The following is a 22,482-nucleotide window of genomic DNA, read 5'->3' on the forward strand; positions in this document are numbered from 1 at the left end:
AGAGGCTCTTTAGTTTTTCTTCCCTTTCTGCCATAAGGGTGGTATCATCTGCATATTTGAGGTTATTGATATTTCTCCTGGCAATCTTGATTCCAGCTTGTGCTTCCTCCATCCCAGCGTTTATGATGTACTCTGCATATAAGTTAAATAAGCAGGGTGACAATATACAGCCTTGATGTACTCCTTTTCCTATTTGGACCCAGTCTGTTCCATGTCCAGTTCTAACTGTTGCTTCCTGACCTGCATACAGGTTTCTCAAGAAGCAGCAACATTAGCTCCTTAAATATATGGAAAAATATTTATCATAAAAGTGAATTAACATCCTATCCCCACTGTCAAACCAGAGCAGTTTTGTCAGATGTGTTCTGATCCATTTTCAATTAAAATAAATTTATCAAAATGTGCTTGAGAATATATTATTCACAATCCCCAAGAAACAGATATGGACATAACATAATGAACTATTATAAGCTGTCTAATTAAGACTGAAATGCCTAAATATAATTAATTCACCTATTTTATAATCTAATTCAAGATAAATCAGTAGGCTTTTTCTTATTACATGTAATTCTGCTATACACTGTATTCGGGAAATTATGTTATTTATGAAATGTCATTTGATAAAAAGCATTGTATTCATTTCCTGGGACTGTCATAACAAGGTACCAGAAACTGGGTGGCTTTAACAGAAGTTTAAGTCTCTAGTTCTAGAGGATAGAAGTCTGAAATCAAGGTTTCTGCAGGATTGAGCCTTCTGAAGGCTTTGAGGAAGAATCAACTCCATACCTCTCTCCTAGCTTCTGGTAGCATTAGATGTCCACTGGCTTGTAGATGCTTTCTCACAATGTCTTCATAACATCTTCCTTCTGCATGTTTTGTTGTGTCTAAATTTCTCCTTTTGTTAAGGATAAAAATCAGATTAGGCCCATCTCAGTGGCCTTAACTTAACTTTGTCACCTGGCTAAACTAGGATGATGCTGAAGCTGAAACTCCAGTACTTCAGCCACCTCATGCGAAGAGTTGACTCATTGGAAAAGACTCTGATGCTGGGAGGGATTGGGGGCAGGAGGAGAAGGGGACGACAGAGGATGAGATGGCTGGATGGCATCACTGATTCAATGGACATGGGTTTGAGTGAACTCTGGGAGTTGGTGATGGACAGGGAGGCCTGGCGTGCTGCGATCCATGGGGTCGCAAAGAGTCGGACACGACTGAGTGCCTGAACTGAACTGAAACCCTATTTTCAACTAAGGTCATGTTCATAGTTACTAGGAATTGGAATTTCAACATCTTTTTGCAGAGACAAATTTCAACATGTAACAGCCATGATGCTCTTTTAAAGAATGTACATCTAATTCAGTTATTTCAGTTTGGAAATAGTGAAATGAGAATTAAGAAATAATATGAAAGTAATTCTATTAACTTCACTAGGTATTAGAATCTAATTTTCCCTATGTTTTTTTTTTTATAAAAGGGACTGACACATACCACTAAAATTAACATTCTGAAACCTAGCATGTATGTTACTTTTTTCATGGCAATAAGTATATAAATACTTTGTAATATAAAATAAAATGAGCAAATATTTCATTTGGTATAACAGGTTTTAATTATAATATTGAGTTCAATAATATAACTCTGGCAGTAATTAAACGAAAGCTTTACCTGTGGGTTTTAACCAATGTTATCAGGAAAGACTTCAAGAAAGGTAGTCCTTGAAAACATTTGTTATCTTTAAAGAGCCAATGTCACAAGCTTTTACTGCTTCATCTGTTTGAAGGTGTTTTTCTGTTTTAAACTAGTAAATGATGAATTCTAGAGATGCGTATTGAGAATACATGAAACAAATTGCTGCAAAAAGCCATCTTTAGTGTTCAATATTTATTTTCAATGCTTCCTTTTCTCTGTGGGATGCTGCTTCAAAATCTATGCCTTCTTTGACAATAGATTGAAGTGTCAAACAAAAGGATATCTTTACCCAATTCAACTACCTATACACAGTATTCAGAAAGTTACAGCTCAGGGCAAAATACTCCATTACCAACATCATGATCCCATTTTAATAGAAATATGTATAAATAAGAGAAAATTAGAAGTCTTCTGTGCTTATGGCATTTTGATTTATCACGGAAGAAGGGGTCTCTAAAATGAATAAATTGAACCATATATTTGTTTTATATTTCACCCTGCAGGGCAGTTTTCTTACCAAGATTTGGAATGGGTGAGGTTGTTCCTTTCTTGTAAAATTGTAATGAGGGTGTTGTGAATACAAGTATGTTCCCAGTTGCAGGGGGCACTCTGCAGAAAGAGAGAGACAGTGGAACTTCCCTCAGCAAAGCCGAGGGGTCCCGAGGAGAGGTGAGTCTGCTGTCCACCAACCCAGCCCCTCGGTGAGCGAGAGACAATCAGACGCCACAGGGGTTCCGTCTGAGCAGTTCCGCTTTATTGCTGCAAGCTCTTGGTTTATAAAGGCAAGCAGGGAGGGGTTTGCGAGGGACTTTCCATAGTTGCACCAATCACATTAAAGGTCAAATCATCATGTGCCTTCATTATAACAGGAGTCTATGGTGATCACACACTGTCCACATGCACGGAAATCAAGAGAGCCAATCAAAAGTTTTGACAGACAACTTAGGCTGCGCCCTCATCTCTTCCGCCAGGCGCCATCTTAGCTCTAAACTGCAAAGCTAGCCCTTCTTTTTTAAGGTTTCCCATTTAGGGCCCCACACCCAGTCATATCAGTATTTAGAGGAAAAGTTATGAAACTTGAGGATCTGGAAAATAATTTATTTAAAACTGTCTATGCCTACATAATACTTGGACAGTTACACAAGCCTTAGTTTGAAAACCATCCATGTAGTGGACCCACCACTTGGATTTTGTGGTTCTGGCATTGGAGCTCAAGATTGAAGCCCTATTTAAAGTAGTCCCTGCTCTCACCCGGGACTCTCCTGCTCCAAGTGTTTTCTTACCAGGCACTCTAAGCACAGGTTGTGAAGAACCTGGCCCCCCAGCACAAACTCACTTCTCTATTTGCCTCCTGTTGCCACTTCCCCCAATTTACTTTCCTGCCTTAAGGGGTGTGGTGCTGAGCCCAGGTTGGTATCGTTTTCTTTGAATGTACATTTCTCCTTTCACTGTGCCCCTTAATACAGGGCTCTGTTTCTTATCATCTTTGGAGATTCATACACATGTGGATGTTAAAATGAGGTCCTCAAGGGACTGCTTGAAGTGTGGAGTGAAGAGATGAGAAGAGACAGGCACTGAGGGTCTGAGCATTTCTCTCTCCCTTTTCCCACAATTTCTGAGTTTAGAGGAAGCAGACTTAGTGTTTTTTCTTCCACTGCATGACTTCCTCTCTTCTTGGAGCTTTGGGTAGCAAGACTCATAGACTAACTTTTACCAAACTAAGCAGAGTCCAGTCCATAAGAAGTATTAATACTTAATACATATTTGTTAAATGATTGTTTGAATCAGTGAAAAGATGACCTCACCTATATGCTGAAATGATTGGCAGAATCTGATGTTTTAGACTTAATTATAGATATGCTAGTATAATAGCTCTCAAGACTAGTACTTCAATTAAAAATCTTACATTTTTTGTCAAAACGGAAGGACATTTCAATAATAATGGGTCCTAACAGTGACTTCTGTGCTTCCCAGGTGGCACCCGTGGTAAAGAATATGCCTGCCAATGCCGAAGACGTAAGAGACACAGGTTTGATCCCTGGGTTGGAAAGATCCCCTGGAGGAGGAAATGGCAACCCACTCCAGTCTTCTTGCCTGGAAAATTCCATGGACAGAGGAGCCTGGCAGGCTACAGGCCCTGGGGTCTCAAAGAGTGGGACACAACTACCTGACTGAGCATGCATGCAAACAGCAGTGACCTCTGCCTTAATCATGATCCATGTCACCATCTTACCTCATCATTAAGAAAGAGAGTTTTAGTGACTAGCAAGATCACAATTCAAAACAGGCAAGTGCATTAATATATACTTTCTAAAGTTTCCACTCCAATTTATGCATTTAACTTAAAGCATATTGCATTTTCACAGTTCATTGGTCAATTAATTCCTTTAATTTCTGCATCATGAAGCAACTGTGATGTACTTTGTCTCTCAGTCCTGTCCAACTCTTTGGGATCCCTTGGACTGTAGCCGACCAGTCTCCTCTGTCCATGGGGATTTTCCAGGCAAGAATTTGCATGCCCATCTCCAGGGGATCTTCCCAACCGAGGGACTGAACCCAGGTCTCTCACATTGCAGACAGGTTCTTTACCATCTGACCCACCAGGGAAGCCCAAGATTACTGGAGTGGTTAGCCTATTCCTTCTCCAGGGTATCTTCCTGACCCAGGAATTGAACCAGGGTCTCCTGCATTGCAGGTAGATTCTTTACCAGTTGAGCTACCTGGGAAGCCCCATGAAGCAATTATTTCATGTTTACTATCAACACCTCAAATGAAACATTGTAAAATTAAAGCTCATGACTCCACCATTGTCAACTACTCTTTCCCTAGGATTCCCCATCTTAGCCAGTGGCACAGCCGTTTACCCAATTGTCCTGTCCAAACACACAGAAACTGTCCTTGATTCTTCTTTCCTTCATCTCTCATACCTAATCTATAATTCAGACTTGTCAGTTCTACCTCAAAATTTCAAAATGTACCTTGGGTCTCAGTATATCTTTCATCACCTCTTCACTGCTCCCAGCCTGAATCTAAATCATCATCAACTCTTAGCAGCATGATTTTCCTAACTAGACTCCAAAACAGACACTTCATACCTGATTGCTCTTTGTCCATTACCCACTATGCTTCATTACGTCCTTCACAGTGCTTGTTATTCTCTTAAAATATATCATGTTATGTAGTTGTTCTCTGCTTGTTTGATTATTTTTGCTCCACCAGAATGTCATTTCTGTGAGAGCAGATGTCTTGTCTGTGTCCTTCACTAATGTATCTCTACTGCCTGAATGAATGGGACCTTATGCAAATGAATGATCATATAAGAGAATTCTCTAACTATGAGGCTGTGCCCTTGCAATTTTTATAACAGGGGAATCATAGTGATCAAATAATTCAGTTTTGATAGGTCTTTCTGGCTTTGAAAGTATTGGAGACATGAGGTAAATTTTCAGAGTATCGTAATATTGCAAGTAAGACTCCTTAAGGTGGAAATGGAAAGAGGGACTTATGATGAGTTTAAAGGGAAGAATCGATGTGATCTGAATGGTCAAACATGGCCAAATTAGGTAGAGGGGTGAAGTTAGGAAGTCACCTAGGTTTTTAGCTAAGGGGACCTGCTGGTCTGATCACTGAGATGAGAAGTGGTATGGTAGTTTGGTTGCTAAGTCATGTCCAACTCTGTTGTGATCTCATGGACTGTAGCCTGCCAGGTTCCTTTGTCCATGTGATTTCCCAGGCAAGAATGTTAGAGTGAGTTGCCATTTCTCTCTCCAGGGGATCTTTCTGACCCAGGGATCAAACCTGCATCTCCTGCACTGCACGCAGTCTCCTGCATTGTAGTCCAATTCTTTATTGCTGAGCTACCAGGGAAGCCTGAGATGAGGAATACAAGAGACAAAATGTGTTGGAGTGAGGGAAACTCATTTGTAAAGAGCATCTTTCTTTTGTAGGATATTCTGTTACAGATATCTAGAAAACAGTTGGAAATAGAGATGGAGTATAAGGAGAGTGGTGATGACCGGAAATTCAGCTTTGTGAGACATTTGCTTAAATTTGAGTGCTGAAATCGAGTCAACCAAGGAGGGTAAAGACAGAAAGAAAACTGACTCCAAGGGCAATTTATGTTTGAGCAATGGGACAGAGGTGGTGGTCTAGTGAAGGATATCGATATTTTTTCTCAACAAGATTTCTAATGATTACTTTTCATGTGCTCATTACTCCTTTCAAATGAAATCTTTCTGAATATGCTGTGTTTCTCTACTGGTGTGCTGTTTATAGTGTTTCCTCTTCCACAAATGCCTTTTCTCCATTTCCACTCAATTAAATGGTGTTTATTCTTTAATGCTAGTTGTGTTTCCTTTAGCCTTTGACCTTATCATATTTTTATGAGAGAGAAAAAAGAAGTCTTCAACATTATTCTGTGAATATAGCAAGCTTTCAATGACTATTTAATAATGACATCTATCATCAATATGTAGACTGCCTTAATATCCCTAATTTTTCACTGGTCCCTGTGTCTGTGCCCTTTGCCTTGTCACTTGGCAGTGCTTCTCCACTCTGATGCTGGTCTCAACTGTGTGACCTTTTTTGGCCAGCGTTAGGCAGAAGTAATGGAACGCCTAGTCTTTAAGAGACCTCGCATATTTCTGCTTGCTCTGGTGCTTCTACCATTCTCCTGAGAAGGATATGTTTGTGTTTGCATGCTAATTGTGGGGAAAGGATGTGGACACATGTTAAATCACTCCATCAAGCCCCACCTAAAACAACTGAACCTGCAAAAGCACGAGAAATAAACATTCATTGTTGTATGTCATCGGAATGTCCTCATTTGCAATGATTCCACGGTAATGATTCTAGGGGAATAGCTGATTAACAGTTTCAAAGTGGAAATAAATTCTCTTCAATTTAAGAAAAAAAAAAGAGAATTACCCAATGAAAATAAAGAGTCACCTACAGCACTAGACGAATAGACTTTTAAAACAAGCTTGCAAAAACTAACATGTTTGAATGAGTATGACCCTCAGAGCCTTCTTATTGCTAGATCATTCAATTATTTTAATACTTTTGCTATAAGTTAAGAATTCTCTTTTCAAATTACTTTCAGAGCCAGTTTATGAATCAGTAAAGAAAATCCAGGTTATTTATTTCCTACTCATACTTTATGAATGCAAAAAACAAATATTTTTTAAAGCTTATTAACACACTTCTAAGCACAAGTGGATGTTGACCTAGAAGGCTTTAACTCCCTCAGCTTGATTAAACTTTAGGTAGATTTCTTCCTTGATATAAGCCCCTGACTCCGTCCCTCCTTTTTTTGAACCTTTACTTTAGGCGACTTGCAATTATAGATTCTTCCTTTACCACTTAGAATATACATTTTTTAGCCTTTTGCCAGTTTTATAACCCAGGAAGATCTTTCTCAGAGACCTGAGAGACATCCTTTTGAAAGTAGTTATCGAGAAACATAGCACCTCTATCTTTCAATCTCTGTGGGAAGGTAGGAACGTAACAAATAAGCACCAGTTAGCAAATATAAGTAGCCTGGTCCTCCGGACCAGCCTCTGCTCGGAAGTCCTCCCTCGCTTTGCCACCAGCTCACCCCCCACTTAGCAGCCTGCCATTGTGCGCTCCAGTAGCAGCGCATCCATGAGCTCAGTCATATCTGACTCTTTGTGACCTTATGTACCCTTAGGCTGCCAGGCTCTTCTGTCCGTGAGATTTGCCCAATAAGAACACTGGAATGGGTTGCCATTTCCTCCTCCAGGGGATCTTCCTGATCCAGGGACTGAACCCACGTCTCCTGCATCTTCTCCACTGGCATGTGGATTCTTTACTGCTAGCGCCAGAGGGGATGTCTGTGCTGCAGTAGATTTCAATCTCTCTTCCCTATTGTGAAAGTCTTGGGTAAAATTCCCCTTGCTTGTTTAACTGCCCAATGCAAATGGACATGATTTCTTATCAATTCTAATCCAAGAAACCCTTAAAAGTCAATTTCCTTTTGTTCTCATTCCTTTTGAGAGTTTTATGTTTAGTCATTTCTTAACACACTAAATTGACATTTTACGATTTGAAAGTACATAGATCTTCAGGAATGAACTTTCTTCTCTTTTGAATTCATCTCTTTAAATTTTGCTAATATTGAAGTAACATTCTCTCTTCATAGATGCTTAAGATGTTTAAAAGTGAGATGCAGAAATTGTCTTCATTGTAATTCTGATATGAGGGATATTTTGCATCCATTTTCAGCAGGGTATCACCCTATCCAGTGGTGAAATATTTGGGGTAGGCAATTATTCTCCCTTAATGGATCTCTTTAAAAGATGCCATAATTAATTGTCATCAAAAAGAAAACAGCTATGATAAAAATTATCTTTGCTAACCAGTGGAATTTCTGGGGCTTCTTGGGGAAAATTTTGAGATTCTCAAGGTTCTTTCCACTGATTATATCAACTCTGAGTAATCATTTGAAGCTGGTTTTTAAACATTTTTAGAACTGTCTCTATAGTTGCCTTTCTTAAGATCAAGTATTTTATGATGTGGGGAAGAGAACGGAGATTGTTCTGGGTGTAAATTAATCAAAGTTGAAGAGAAAAATAAAATAGAGGTTAAAAATTTGTCTTTACATGATAGAAATATATTAAAGTATGATGATATTATTGCAGTTTAAACTAAATACAGGGGAAAGAAAGCACCCCTTTTACAGAAGCATATACAGACAAGGAACAAAGTGAGAGAGAGGAATTTATCATAACTAATGGTTCTTCAATACTCATTTAATACAGGTATGAGGCTTTCTGCATTGGTCAGTAGACTGCATATGGTATATTGATTTTACTTTTTGTATCATAAATTGGGATACTTTTCCTGGTAATCATAAGTCTATGCAGAGGACAATTCACTAGCTTTTCTATAGCAGAGTCAGCAGGTGGCAATGGTGTGCTTCTAATAGGTGATGGCCTGATCTGTCAAAGATGGGTTGATGGGCTCTGCAGATGCTCTCCTGTGTAGATGTCTAGAGATGAAGAAATGTGAAGCCCAATAAAAATCTGAGATATACAACTCTTTCAGTATGTACATAAATATATATACATACATATTATATTAAACACATATACAGATAACAGTTTATATTTGTAATTACAAATATAATCATGAGTTATTTCTTTGAAAAGCCACTTAAAAACAAAAATATACATTTGGAATTATTCAACATAAGTTTTAAAAAATTTCCAGGCCTTAGTTTCTCTAAATTTCTTTTTAAGCTCTAGGCTAATTCATCTTGTCAGGGCCACAGTACTTTATAGGTAGAAAATTAGGAAAATTGGTAGTGTGCTAGAGAGCGTAGCTCCTCAAACTTTCATGTAACACATATCACTTAAGGATTTTGTAAAATGTGGATCTTGACTCAGTATATCTGGTGGGGCCTGAGATTCTATATTTTGAGCATGCTCCCTGGTGCTTCTGATGCTGCGGGTCCTCACATTACACACTGAATAACAAGGCTAATGAGGAATCCACATGGGACCTTTGTCTAGCCCTGGTAATCTTTAACTAGATATGTGATCTTGGTGAGGTCATTTCATTGCTTTGATTCTCTAAAGATGAAATAAACAGAAAAATAAAGTAATATCTCTTCTGGTTTTTTGTTTGTTTATAGCAAGTATCTCAGAATCTTGTAAAATCCTGAACCATCTATTAAAGAAAATATTCAATTATTTTTATATTTATTCCATCAGAAAGTTGAATATACCAATTTGGAAATTTTAGACAATGCTTGACACATGAAAATTAAATTACTGGCTAAATGTGTAAAGTATATTTAATTCAGATTTTTTGCTTTCTGGACTGAGTATTAATCCAAAGAGATCATTCAAATATAGAATGAGTACAATGGAAAATATGTAAAATGGAAGCATTGACAACAAAACTAAAAACTGGATGAAATACTTCACTTAAGAAAAAAAGAATGAAGAAACAATACTTCTAAATAATTACATAATTGTGATTTTAAGTGGTACCCAAAGAAGAAATGAGAAAGAATGTTAGTCATTTAATTATGTAATTATGATAATAAATTAATATCCCAGTGGGTATATTAAGATCTTATTTGATGCCTATGTTGTCATGGGGAGGGGGTTTGAAGATGGTGTGGACCCACACAGGCCTTGCTTTTTTGTCTTTCTGCTAGTTTGATACCTGGTTTCTTGTTTACCTGAGTAAAAGTCCTCTGATGCACACTCTTGGTCCATATGTGTCTCAGCAGGAGGAATAGACTAACAGCAGTTTTATTTGTTTGGGCACTTGTTGGTGGCTCAGACAGTAAAGAATATGCCAGCAATGCACAAGACCTGGGTTCAATCCCTCGGTCAGGTAGATTCCGTGGAGAAGGAAATGGCAACCCACTCCAATATTCTTGTCTGGAGAATTCCTTGGACAGAGGAGTCTGACAGGCTACAGTCCATGAGGTCCCAAAGAATGAGACATGGCTGAACTACTAACTCATGTAATGCTTGAATATTCAGCAAATGAGTAGTTGCAGCAAATGGCTTCTCAGGCTGTCAGGCAAAATAAAGAAGGACACAGGCCTAGCCTTGTACCCAGAAGTGTTGTCTTCAATCATCCGGTCTTTAAGTACTGTTTTCTTAGTGATAACTTTGGAATCTCCAAGTTGAGTTTGGATAACTTATTCAACTTCTCTAAGCCTCAGTTTCCTCATCTATAAAATGTGAGTATTAGCAGAACCTAACTTTATAGCACTGTAGAGAAAATTCGATGAGATTTAATACACAGAAACATAGTTCTGACATAAGAAGTCATAAATGCATATTGACTGCTGTTATTGTATTTGTCAGTATTGTTATTAGCAGTTATTATTGCTGAACTAAAGAGCCTCCTGATGAAAGTGAAAGAGGAGAGTGAAAAAGTTGGCTTAAAGCTCCACATTCAGAAAACGAAGATCATGGCATCTGGTCCCATCACTTCATGGGAAATAGATGGGGAAACAGTGGAAACAGTGTCAGACTTTATTTTTTGGGGCTCCAAAATCACTACAGATGGTGATTGCAGCCATGAAATTAAAAGACGCTTACTCCTTGAAAGAAAAGTTATGACCAACCTAGATAGCATATTGAAAAGCAGAGATATTACTTTGCCAACTAAGGTCCGTCTAGTCAAGGCTATGGTTTTCCCAGTGGTCATGTATGGATGTGAAAGTTGGACTGTGAAGAAAGCTGAGTGCCGAAGAATTGATGATTTTGAACTGTGGTGTTGGAGAAGACTCTTGAGAGTCCCTTGGACTGCAAGGAGATCCAACCAGTCCATTCTGAAGGAGATCAACCCTGGGATTTCTTTGGAAGGAATGATGCTAAAGCTGAAACTCCAGTACTTTGGCCACCTCATGCAAAGAGTTGACTCACTGGAAAAGACTTTGATGCTGGGAGGGATTGGGGGCAGGAGGAGAAGGGGACGACCAAGGATGAGATGGCTGGATGGCATCACTGACTCGATGGGTGTGAGTCTCAGTGAACTCCGGGAGTTGATGATGGACAGGGAGGCCTGGCGTGCTGTGTTTCATGGGGTCGCAAAGAGTTGGACATGACTGAGTGACTGAACTGAACTGATTGCTGAACTGCAGTTTTTTTGAATTCTTAGATTGTGGTTACTCTGGGCCACATTAATAGCCAGAATTCAACATTATTGCAGTTTTACTATTTCAGTCTTCTTTCAAAATTCATTATTTTTCCCTAAGGTATCCTTTTAATCTTTGGCAAAAATTTTATCCTCCCTTAACCTAGAGTCATATTAACTGATTAATTACTCTAACATCAGGTAATTCTATAAATATTGTTAATATTTTATATAATTGTCATTACTAATAATTTCTGCAGTTTTTCTTACAAAAGCAGTAACCATTTTTTTTTCACATTGACCTTGAAGAACAAAACAAGCTGAATTTTGCTAATGATGAATTTTCCTAAAGGTAAATTGAAACTTTCAAGTTCAAGTGCAGTTAGTGAATTTTATGTGTGCTAGATGCTTTGGTGGAGCTATCTTTTCTAAGACCCATATCAATTCCATAAAGGAAGGTAGGTAGATTTTGCATATAATTTCCACAGATGAGGAATTAGATTTAAAATATTAATTCAGTTCTTTTCCCACAGCCATGAAATTTATGTGTAGAGGAGAAGAATTTCAAGCCCAGGCCTCATTATGTCACATCAAGGACTCTTTTTCAAAATCATGAAGAATCTTTGAACTTAACTATTAGATCTGGGTGTGTGCTGCATGAGGATGCTGAGTTCAGCTCTGAGAATATTCATCAGCTTGATCAAGTAATCACAAGTTGAGAAAATTAAGATACTATTGCTATCAATGGGAGGAGCAGGCTGTTGGTACAGATGGTGAGTTGGAGGTGGAGACAGATTGGTCAGAGAAGGACTCTACTCACTTTATGGATGAGAACACTGAGGTCCTGACAGATAGACAAGACTGGCTGAATTCACTAAGGCAAGTGATACACCAACACCTGGACCTACATCTGGCCCCCTCAAGATCCAGGCTTTTTTACTTGGTGTCTTTTGAAACTTAAAATTTTTAGGTAGCCTTGTAGGTTTCAAAGTTCAGTAACTATTTTCTCAGATATATGCAGCACTATAAACATGTGTATTAAGAAAAGAAAAGGAGGTCTTTTCCCCCCAGAAAAGGCATTAAGAGTAAGTATCATATTTAAGGATACTATATTAAAGTGAATTTTTGTGGTATATTAGTGCATATATTTAGATCACTATTCCTATCTATCTGGGGCAGTAAAAAACTCTCTTGTCAATGCAGGAGAGGCAAGAGACCTGGGTTCAATCCCTGGGTCTCCAGGAAGATCCCCTGGAGGAGGCCATGGTAATCCACTCCAGCATTCTTGCCTGGAGAACCACGTGGACCCTGGAGGGCTACAGTCCACAGTGTTGCAAAGAGTGAGACACAATTGAAGTGACTTAGCACACACATATGCATGCATCTATCTATCTTCTATCTAAAGACATAAAAAAAAAATGTTAACCATGTAAAACTGAAGATACTTACCACTGCCTATTATTAAACTTCTGCCTGGCATCAGGGATGATCTCAAGGTAGAGACTGGGCTTCCCTGGTGGCTCAGACAGTAAAGAATACACCTGTAACACAGGAGACCTGGGTTTGATCCCTGGGTTGGAAAGATCCAACCAGGGAGGATCCTGGAGAAAAGCACGGCAACCCACTCCAGTATTGTTGCCTGGAGAATTCCATGGACAGGAGGAGCCTGGCAGGCTACAGTCCATGAGGCTGAAAAGTTAGACAAGGCAGAGCGACTAAGCACATAGCACAAGGCAGAGATCACTAACTATACCCCAAACACCTGAGATACGACCTTCAGGGGAAGTGGTCTTGGGAAAGGATAATAGGAATCATGCAGAACTTTGCAGAGTCTTTCTCTTTTACTGAGATACAGTAGTCAATGCAAAAAGGAGCATGCATTAACCCCCATCAGTTCAGTTCAGTTCAGTCGCTCAGTCGTGTTCGACTCTTTCTGACCCTATGGACCGCAGCACACCAGGTCTCCCTGACCATCACCAACTCCCGGAGTTCACTCAAACTCACGTCCATTGAGTCAGTGATGCCATCCAGCCATCTCATCCTTTGTCATCCCCTTCTCTTCCTGCCCTCAATCCCTCCCAGCATCAGAGTCTTTTCCAATGAGTCAACTCTTCACATGAGGTGGCCAAAGTACTGGAGTTTCAGCTTTAGCATCATTCCTTCCAAAAAATACCCAGGACTGATCTCTTTCAGAATGGACTGGTTGGATCTCCTTGCAGTCCAAGAGACTCTCAAGAGTCTTCTCCTAGACAACTCTAATTCATGAGACTGAACCTCACAGTGATGTATATTCAAATGGAAAGCTATGATGACTGATAACTTGGGGCCTCTGAGGACTAAATGTTCATGGGTAGGGGGGTGGTTACTCTGTATTGCAAATTGTCCTTGGGGTGAGGAAGAGGAGAGAGGTCCCTGAGTTAAGGAGAGTGTTCTTTACTGATATCACAGTATTAAGCCAGTCATGGCCAAGCTTGCAAACCCCAACACTCCTTTTTACTGATTTTCCTTTATGGATTTGAAATTTTTATTTTTGCTTCAGTGTACTTACTAGGTGTACATAATTAGCTGTTATAAGATATTATTCAAATGCATAAAATCACTACTTAGATTTTTGAATACCCTAAGATAATTAGTAGTACCACACTGAGTGGTGCTCATTTTAACCAAGGCAAAACTCAACTAAAACAAAGCCTGTTGTTTTGATTCCCTCTCCCTGACCTTCAGAAAGATACATCGCGGCATCCAAGAATAAAGAATATTGACTTACAAATGTGTTCTTGTTGCAACTGGAGATTAGCCAAAGATTTTTAATAAAGGATTCTCGGTTGTGATGGAGCTGCTGAGTTCTTATTATTTCCCACTCACTAATATCTCTATAACAACAGCAAATATTCATTATTTTATACATTTGTTCAACAAATATTTATTGAAGAGCTAGTAAATGTCAGGCACAGCCTTAAGTTTTAGAGATACAGAGATTTATCATAGTGTAAAATCTTTCCTAAAAGATCTTATAATCCAGCAGTGAAGACAAGACAGCCTAGTACAACAAAAATGATAAATTACTGCCTAATAAGACCTACATAATTCTTCACATGTACATATAACTAAAGCTTAGTGAGCATTTATCATTTTTCAGGTTATTCATAACAGCAAGGCCACATAACTGCTGCACCCATTTTACAGGTGGGGAAAATGGGGCAAAGAGAAGCTAAGTGTCTTACTAGAGATCATATAGTTACAAAGAAGACAAACCCAGATTCAAATCTTACCCTTTCATGTTGCTTGACCCTAAAAATGATTAGATCGTAACAGTTAATTTTTCTGGGATGATGGAAATTAGACTCTATAGGATAGAGAACTAATTATTTGGAATTTAAAAGATAGATGATTTTCAGATGGACTAATGAGGTGATGACTAAGAGGCTACCATAAGGATGCCGTTGCAGTTCAGAAATGAGATGACAGGAACCTGAAATCAACAGGGTCGGTTAGAGAGGAGAGTGGGTTCTAGTTGCTGAGTGGGTAGACTCTGCCACCTGTGGAGAGAGGTTGGGTATGGGGATAGTGAGGTCAGTGTGCAGTAAGATCCAAGAGAAAGGAATTTAAATGACATGTTTTAGATTTGAGAGACAAGTTGCCTTCAGGGAAAATTGGGAATGTGTAAGGAAGAGGAACAGACCGTTTTGGGGGGTTGAAGGAGGTAAGCAGGTAAGAAAGTATATGAAAGTTTAATTTTGAATATATCTTGAATGTTGTCATTGGTTATACAGACTCAGTGCATAGTCATAGATTTAAGGTGACATTCATCAATGAGTTGTGTGATAGAGTCATATTTGGGAACTATCAGATAACCTAGAGCAGAGTTGAAAATTCTCTGAAATAATGACCACACTTTGTTGAGGCTTTCCTATCTTGCAAGCATGGTATTAAATATGTTATGTGCCTATTTTATTTCAGTTCAGTTCAGTTGCTCAGTTGTGTCCAACTCTTTGCAACTCCATGGATTGCAGCACACCAGGCTTCCCTCTCCATTACCAACTCCTGGAGCTTGCACAAACTCATGTCCCTCGAGTTGGTGACGCCATCTAACCATCTCATCCTCTGTTGTCCCCTTCTTCTCCTGCCTTCAATCTTTCCCTGATTCTGACTCACTCTCTCCCAGTGAGTCAGTACTTCCCATCACGTGGCCAAAGTATGAGAGCTTCAGCTACAGTATCAGTCCTTCCAATGAATGCTCAGGACTCATTTTCTTTAGGATGGACTGGTTTGGTCTCCCTGCAGTTCAGAGGACTCTCAAGAGTCTTCTCCAACACCACAGTTCAAAAGCATCAATTCTTTGGCACTCAGCTTTCTTTATAGTCCAACTCTCACATCCATACATGACTACTGGAAAAACCATAGCTTTGACTAGACTGACCTTTGTTGGCAAAATGTCTCTGCCTTTTAATATGCTATCTAGGCTGGTCATAGATTTTCTTCTAAGAAGCAAACATCTTTTAATTTCATGGCTGCAGTCATCATCAGCAGTGAATTTGGAGTCCAAGAAAGTAAAGTCACTCATTGTTTCCCCATCTATTTGCCATGAAGTGATGGGACCAGATGCCATGATCTTAGTTTTTCGAGTGTTGAGTTTTAAGCCAGCTTTTTCACTCTCCACTTTCACTTTCATCAAGAGGTTCTTTTGTTCTTCTTCACTTTCTGCCATAAGGGTGGTGTCATCTGCATGTCTGAGATTATTGATATTTCTTCCAGCAATCTTGATTCCAGCTTGTGTTTCATCCAGCCTGGCATTTCATATAATGTACTCTACATATAAGTTAAATAAGCAAGGTGACAATATACAGCCTTGACATACTCCTTTTCCAATTTTGAACTAGTCTGTTGTTCCATGTCCACTTCTAACTGTTGCTTCTTGACCTGCATCTGTCTTCTTGACAGATTTCTCAGGAGGCAGGCCAGGAGGTATGGTATTCCCATCTCTTGAAGAATTTTCCACAGTTTGTTATGATCCACACAGTCAAAGGGTTTGGCATAATCAATAAAGCCAAAGCAGATGTTTTTCTGGAATTCTTTTGCTTTTTTGATGATCCAAAGGATGTTGGCAATTTGATCTCTGGTTCCTCTGCTTTTTCGAAAACCAGCTTGCCCATCTGGAAGTTCTCAGTTCATATACTGTTGAAGCCTGGCTTAGAGAATTTTGAGCATTACTTTGCTATCATGTGAAATGAGTGCAATTGTGCAGTAGTTTGAACATTCTTTGGCATTGCCTTTCTTTGGGATTGGAATGAAAACCGATCTCTTTAAGTCCTGTGGCCACTGCCGAGTTTTCCAAATTTGCTAGCATATTGAGTGCAGCACTTTAATAGCATCGTCTTTTAGGATTTGAAATAGCTCAGCTGGAATTTCATCACCTCCACTAGCTTTGTTAGTAGTGATGCTTCCTAAGGCCCACTTGACTTTGAATTCCAGGATGTGTTGCTCTAGGTGAGTGACCACATCATCATGGTTATCTGGGTCATTATGATCGTTTTTTTATAGTTCTTCTGTGTATTCTTGCCACCTCTTCTTAATATCTCCTGCTTCTGTTAGGTCCATACCATTTCTGTCCTTTACTGAGCCCATCTTTGCATGAAATGTTCCCTTGGTATCTTTAATTTTCTTGAGGAGATCTCTAGTCTTTCCCATTTTATTGTTTTCTTCTATTTTTTTACATTGATCACTGAGGAAGACTTTCTTATCTCTGCTTGCTATTCTTTAGAACTCTGCATTCAAATGAGTACATCTTTCCTTTTCTTCTTTGCCTTTAGCTTCTCTTCTTTTCTCAGCTATTTGTAAGGCCTCCTCAGACAGCCGTTTTGCCTTTTTGCATTTCTTTTTCTTGGGGATAGCCTTGATCACTGCCTCCTGTACAATATCAGGAATCTCTGTCCATATTTCTTCAGGCACTCTGTCTATCAGATCTAATCTCTTGAATTCACTTGTCACTTCCACTGTGTAATCACAGAGGGATTTGAATCAGGTCATACCTGAATGGTCTGGTGGTTTTCCCTACTTTCTTTCTTCAATTTAAGTCTGAATTTTGCAATAATAAGTTCATGATCTGGGCCACAATCAGCTCCAGGTCTTGTTTTTGCTGATGTTATAGAGCTTCTCCTTCTTCAGCTGCAAAGAATATAATCAATTTGATTTTGGTATTTATATCTGCTGATGTCCATGTGTAGAGTTGTCTCTTGTGTTGTTGGAAGAGGGTGTTTGCTATGACAAGTGTGTTCTCTTGGCAAAACTCTGTTAGCCTTTGCCCTGCTTCATTTTGTACTCTAAGGTCAAATTTGCCTGTTATTCCAAGTATCTCTTGACTTCCTACTTTTGCATTCCAGTCCCCTATAATGAAAAGGACATCTTTTTGGGTATTAGTTCAAGAAGGTCTTGTAGGTCATCACAGAACCATTAAACTTCAGCTTCTTCAGCATTAGTGGTTAGGTCATAGACTTGAATTACTGTGATATTGAATGATTTGCCTTGGATAAGAACAGAGATCATTTTTATTTCATCCCCATAATAAATCCATATTGTACATCCTGATGTAGTTACAGATAAAATTTAAATGTTTAAGAGTGGATATTAGAGAGACTGAATGTGGTAAAAGGAAAAGAGTTACATAATTAAACATGGAAATACTGAAAACCTGTGAATGCTTGCTAATTTGCTTCAATTGTGTTAGCTCTTTGCAACGCCATGGACTGTAGCCACCAGGCTCCTCTGTTCAAGGGATTCTCCAGGCAAGAATACTGGAGTGGGTTGCTGTGCCCTCCTCCAGGGGAATTGTCCTGACTCAGGGATGGAACCAGCGTCTCTTATGTCCCTTGCCTTGGCAGGCGGACCACCAGCACGCCATTCAGATGCTGCCAGACTCGTGCCTTTTTCCCTTAGATGACCTGTAGAAATACAAGCTACCAAGAGTATGTGCTCCTTTTCAAGCATTATATGCTCATATGCTTGGTAACTGTGTTTCATTTCATTTCATTTTCTATCAGTCTGATACTAAGAACACAACTACTTTTATTTCTTTTTAATTTGAAGGAGGAAATGGCAACCTAGTCCAGCATGTTTTCCTAGCAACAATACTGAGGTGGGTTGCCGTTTCCTCCTCCAGGGGATCTTTCCAACCCAGGGATCAAATCTACATCTTCTGCAGCTCCTGCATTGCAGGTGGATTCTTTACCACTGAGCCTCCAGGGAAGCCCATATTAAAGACTGAGGGTCAAGCAAGAGGCTTAGATGGAGTGATGAGAGAAAGGAAAAAGCATGAAAACTTGTGTTAAAGTGGAGAATTAGAGAGCTTCAGAGTTGAGTGTCCTGCACTACAGAAGAGCGAGCAACACAGGCACTACAGGGGGTGGTTGTATGTCACAACCGGCAGTTGGGTGGAGACTCTGCCAACGTGTATGTACTACAGACATCAGGCTGTAGTAGATTAAGGAGTAAACAAAAGCAGAGACATTGTGCTCAACTTGTTTAAGAAAAGTCTGGTTCAGAAGATGAGAATGCGAAGAGTCAATGGAATAGTAAGGTCAAGGGTGAATTTTCCAAGCTTAGGAGGATTGAACCTGTTTATAGCATATGAGACAGGAGCCAGTGGGAGAAGCAGCACTGATAATTGGTAAGAGAAATGTTGGAGGGGAGAGGAGAGAGTAGAAGATAGCAGAGATTTGCAGTGAGAAGGAGAGAGGAGAGTGATCTAAAATTAAAAGATGGAATTTTTCCTGAAGATGAAAATGTTGAGGCTTTTCTTCTTAGTTTTATTGGAGTATAGTTGACTTACAGTGTGGTGGTAGTTTCAGATGTATAGCAGAGTGATTCAGTTATACAGATACGTATGTTCCTTCTTTGCCAGCTTCTTTTTCCATATAGATTATTATTTTTTTAATATAGATTATTATAATGTGTATGCTCAGTCACTTCAGTTGTGTCTAATTCTGCAAACCCATGGTCTGTAGCCCATCAGGTTCCTCTGTTCATGGGGTTCTCCAGGCAAGAATACTTGCATTTCCTTGCTTTGTAGGGGGTTGCCTTTCCTTCTCCAGGGGATCTTTCCAACACAGGGAATGAACACACGTCTGTTACATCTCCTGTACTGGCTGGTGGGTTCTTTGCCATTAGTGTCACCTGGGAAGCCCACCTGGGAAGATGCACTGCACAGTGACTCAGTTATACATGTACATATGCTCATTCTTTTTCAGATTCTTTTCCCATATAGATTATTACAGAATATTGAGTATAGTTCCCTGTGCTATAATAGTAGGTCTTTGTTCCCTGTGCCATAGTAGTGTGGTGGCTCAGACAGTAAAGAATCTGCTTGCAGTGTGGTTAGACCTGGGTTTGAACCCTGGATTGGGAAGATCCCCTGGAGGAGGGCAAGGCCACCTGCTCCAGCATTCTTGCCTGGAAAATCCCCATGGATAGAAGGAGCCTGGCTGGCTACAGTCCATGGGATCATAAATAACAGGACACAACTGAGAAACTAAGCCCAGCACAGCATGGTGTGTGAATGTCAATCCCAAGCTCCCAATTTATCACCGCACTGTATAGAACTAAGTCAGTGTGTGGTTAGAGAGCATCCCAATTCAATGAGCATGAGTGTGAGCAAACTCCGGAAGATAGTGAAGGGCAGGGAAGCCTGGCATGCTATAGTCCATGGGGTCACAAACAGTTGGATATAACTTAGCAACTGAACAAGAGCAAAATGTGTGGAAGTAGCAGTTGGAATCTCACCTTTAAAAAAGTTTGTGCTGTTTTGAGTGGTTATGAACCAAGGGACCATACGGCTCCAGGCTTCTTCTGTACAGATGAGGAAAATGTAGCCTTAGGAGGGGAGCTCCAGTCAGATCTGATTTTTTAACTCCTGTCCTCCCTTGTTCTCTGCTTTCCTCCTTTCCTTGCTTTTTCGTTCTTGTTTTCCTTCTCCTTCCCTTCTTTCCTTCCTTCCTTCCTTCCATTTTTCCTTTATTCCTAACTTAGTATATTAATGAACATTTTTAAGGTGCTTGACATCATTATGTCCTCTATCTCTATTTAAACAATATGTTGAATAACGTTTTCTACTGTTAAAAAATAAAATTCAAAGAAATAAATCTGAAGATTTAGTTGGCTTTATTCAATGATTCATGATTTGGGCAGCAGCCCCCTGAACTCCCTAGCAAGGGTGCTAAGGGGTTGTACAAAATGGAAGGTTATTATAGGAAGGAGGGTGGAGCAAGGGAGTTACTAACAAGAAAAACGAAAGGATTAATTCAGTCCAGGTTATCTTCTATTGGAAAAAAGAAACAGCAGGGTTCTTTGTCATGCAGATTGCTTCACTGGTATCAGTTCACTTCAGTCACTCAGTCCTGTCTGGCGACCCCATGAATCACAGCACGCCAGGCCTCCCTGTCCATCACCAACTCCCGGAGTTCACTCAGACACACGTCCCTTGAGTCAGTGACGCCATCCAGCCATCTCATCCTCTGTCGTCCCCTTCTCCTCCTGCCCCCAATCCCTCCCAGCATCAGAGTCTTTTCCAATGAGTCAACTCTTCGCATGAGGTGGCCAAAGTACTGGAGTTTCAGCTTTAGCATCACTCCTTCCAAGGAAATCCCAGGGCTGATCTCCTTCAGAATGGACTGGTTGGATCTCCTTGCAGTCCAAGGGACTCTCAAGAGTCTTCTCCAACACCACAGTTCAAAAGCATCAATTCTTCGGTGCTCAGCTTTCTTCACAATCCAACTCTCACATCCATACATGACCACTGGAAAAACCATAGCCTGGACTAGACGGACCTTTGTTGGCAAAGTAATGTCTCTGCTTTTGAATATGCTATCTAGGTTGGTCATAACTTTTCTTCCAAGGAGCAAGCGTCTTTTAATTTTAATACCTCACTGGTATAGGGGTGTGCTAAGTCCTATGGACTGTAGCCAGCCAGGCTCCTCTGTCCATGGAATTCTCCAGGTAAACATACTGGAGTGGATTGCCATTTCCTTCTCCAAGAGATCTTCCTGACCCAGGGATCGAACCTATCTCTTTATGTCTTCTGCACTGCCAGGAGGGTTCTTTACTGGAGTTGGTTAGAAAAGTCCAAATTGGATATTTTAAAGGTCACATTTCTGGGAGGGGTTGACCCTGAAGTTAAGTATTGGTTTGCTGCCATGGGGGTAAATGCCACCATTTGGTGTTTGTTATTTCTTCTCAACACTCCTGAAAATATGCACAGGTTTTCTCCAGGGTAAAGGAGAACATCACTTCAAATTCTATGCTGCTTTGAATTTTTTTAATGGTGAATTTAACTCAGGCTACATAACTGACATCTCTAAGTGGGCTTCCCTGCTGGCTCAATCTGCTTTCAATGTGGGGGACACAGGTTCTATCCCTGGGTGGGGAAGATCCCCTGGAGAAGGAAATGGCAACCCACTCCAGTATTCTTGCCTGGAAAATCCCATGGGCAGAGGAACCTGGCTGCTTATATCTCTAAGTAGAGATTGAAGAAAGAGATGGTATATATTGGAGCTTGTGAAAACTGCATATATTCACACCCACCTTGATTTTTTCTTTTTTCTTTTTGTATTAGAAAAAAATAGGTGTTGGTCTAATTGAGAGAATATTAAGAGGAAAACATTCATGACAATAGTGTCCAGGACATCTTGGTGATTTGATGGCCCCTATAGCAAGTGCCATGATTTAACTTTCCCTTCTATCACAAAGACTTTCTAATGAGTATATTAATTTATTACTTTTTTCCTATGATTCCTCCTCCTCTTCCACCCTCACCCCCACTCCATAAAGAGCTTTGTGATCTTTTGGTGACAACATCACCCAGTGAAATAAGAGAATATATGGAAATCAAGGTTATCTTATTTTCTATTTGCAGAATTGGCAGTACCCTGGTAGATATAATCCAGCTATTTTATTCCCTGTGGACTTTGTAGAAGAAACATCAATTTACTTTCTGACTGAATAGATTGACAATTTCTTCTTTTATTTTGTGTCGTGAATTGATTACTTTTATTGAATTGACTGGCTCACCCATTAATTGAGATTCTGTTAGTAAAACAAGAATTGGCTATATACATATTAAACTAATTTATTTAGGGAACAAAGTAATTTCTTTGAGCAAAGAAGATTTTTGTTAAATAG

The sequence above is a fragment of the Oryx dammah genome, unplaced genomic scaffold (genome assembly GCF_014754425.2).
Source record: "Oryx dammah isolate SB20612 unplaced genomic scaffold, SCBI_Odam_1.1 HiC_scaffold_3, whole genome shotgun sequence".
Taxonomy (NCBI): domain Eukaryota; kingdom Metazoa; phylum Chordata; class Mammalia; order Artiodactyla; family Bovidae; genus Oryx; species Oryx dammah.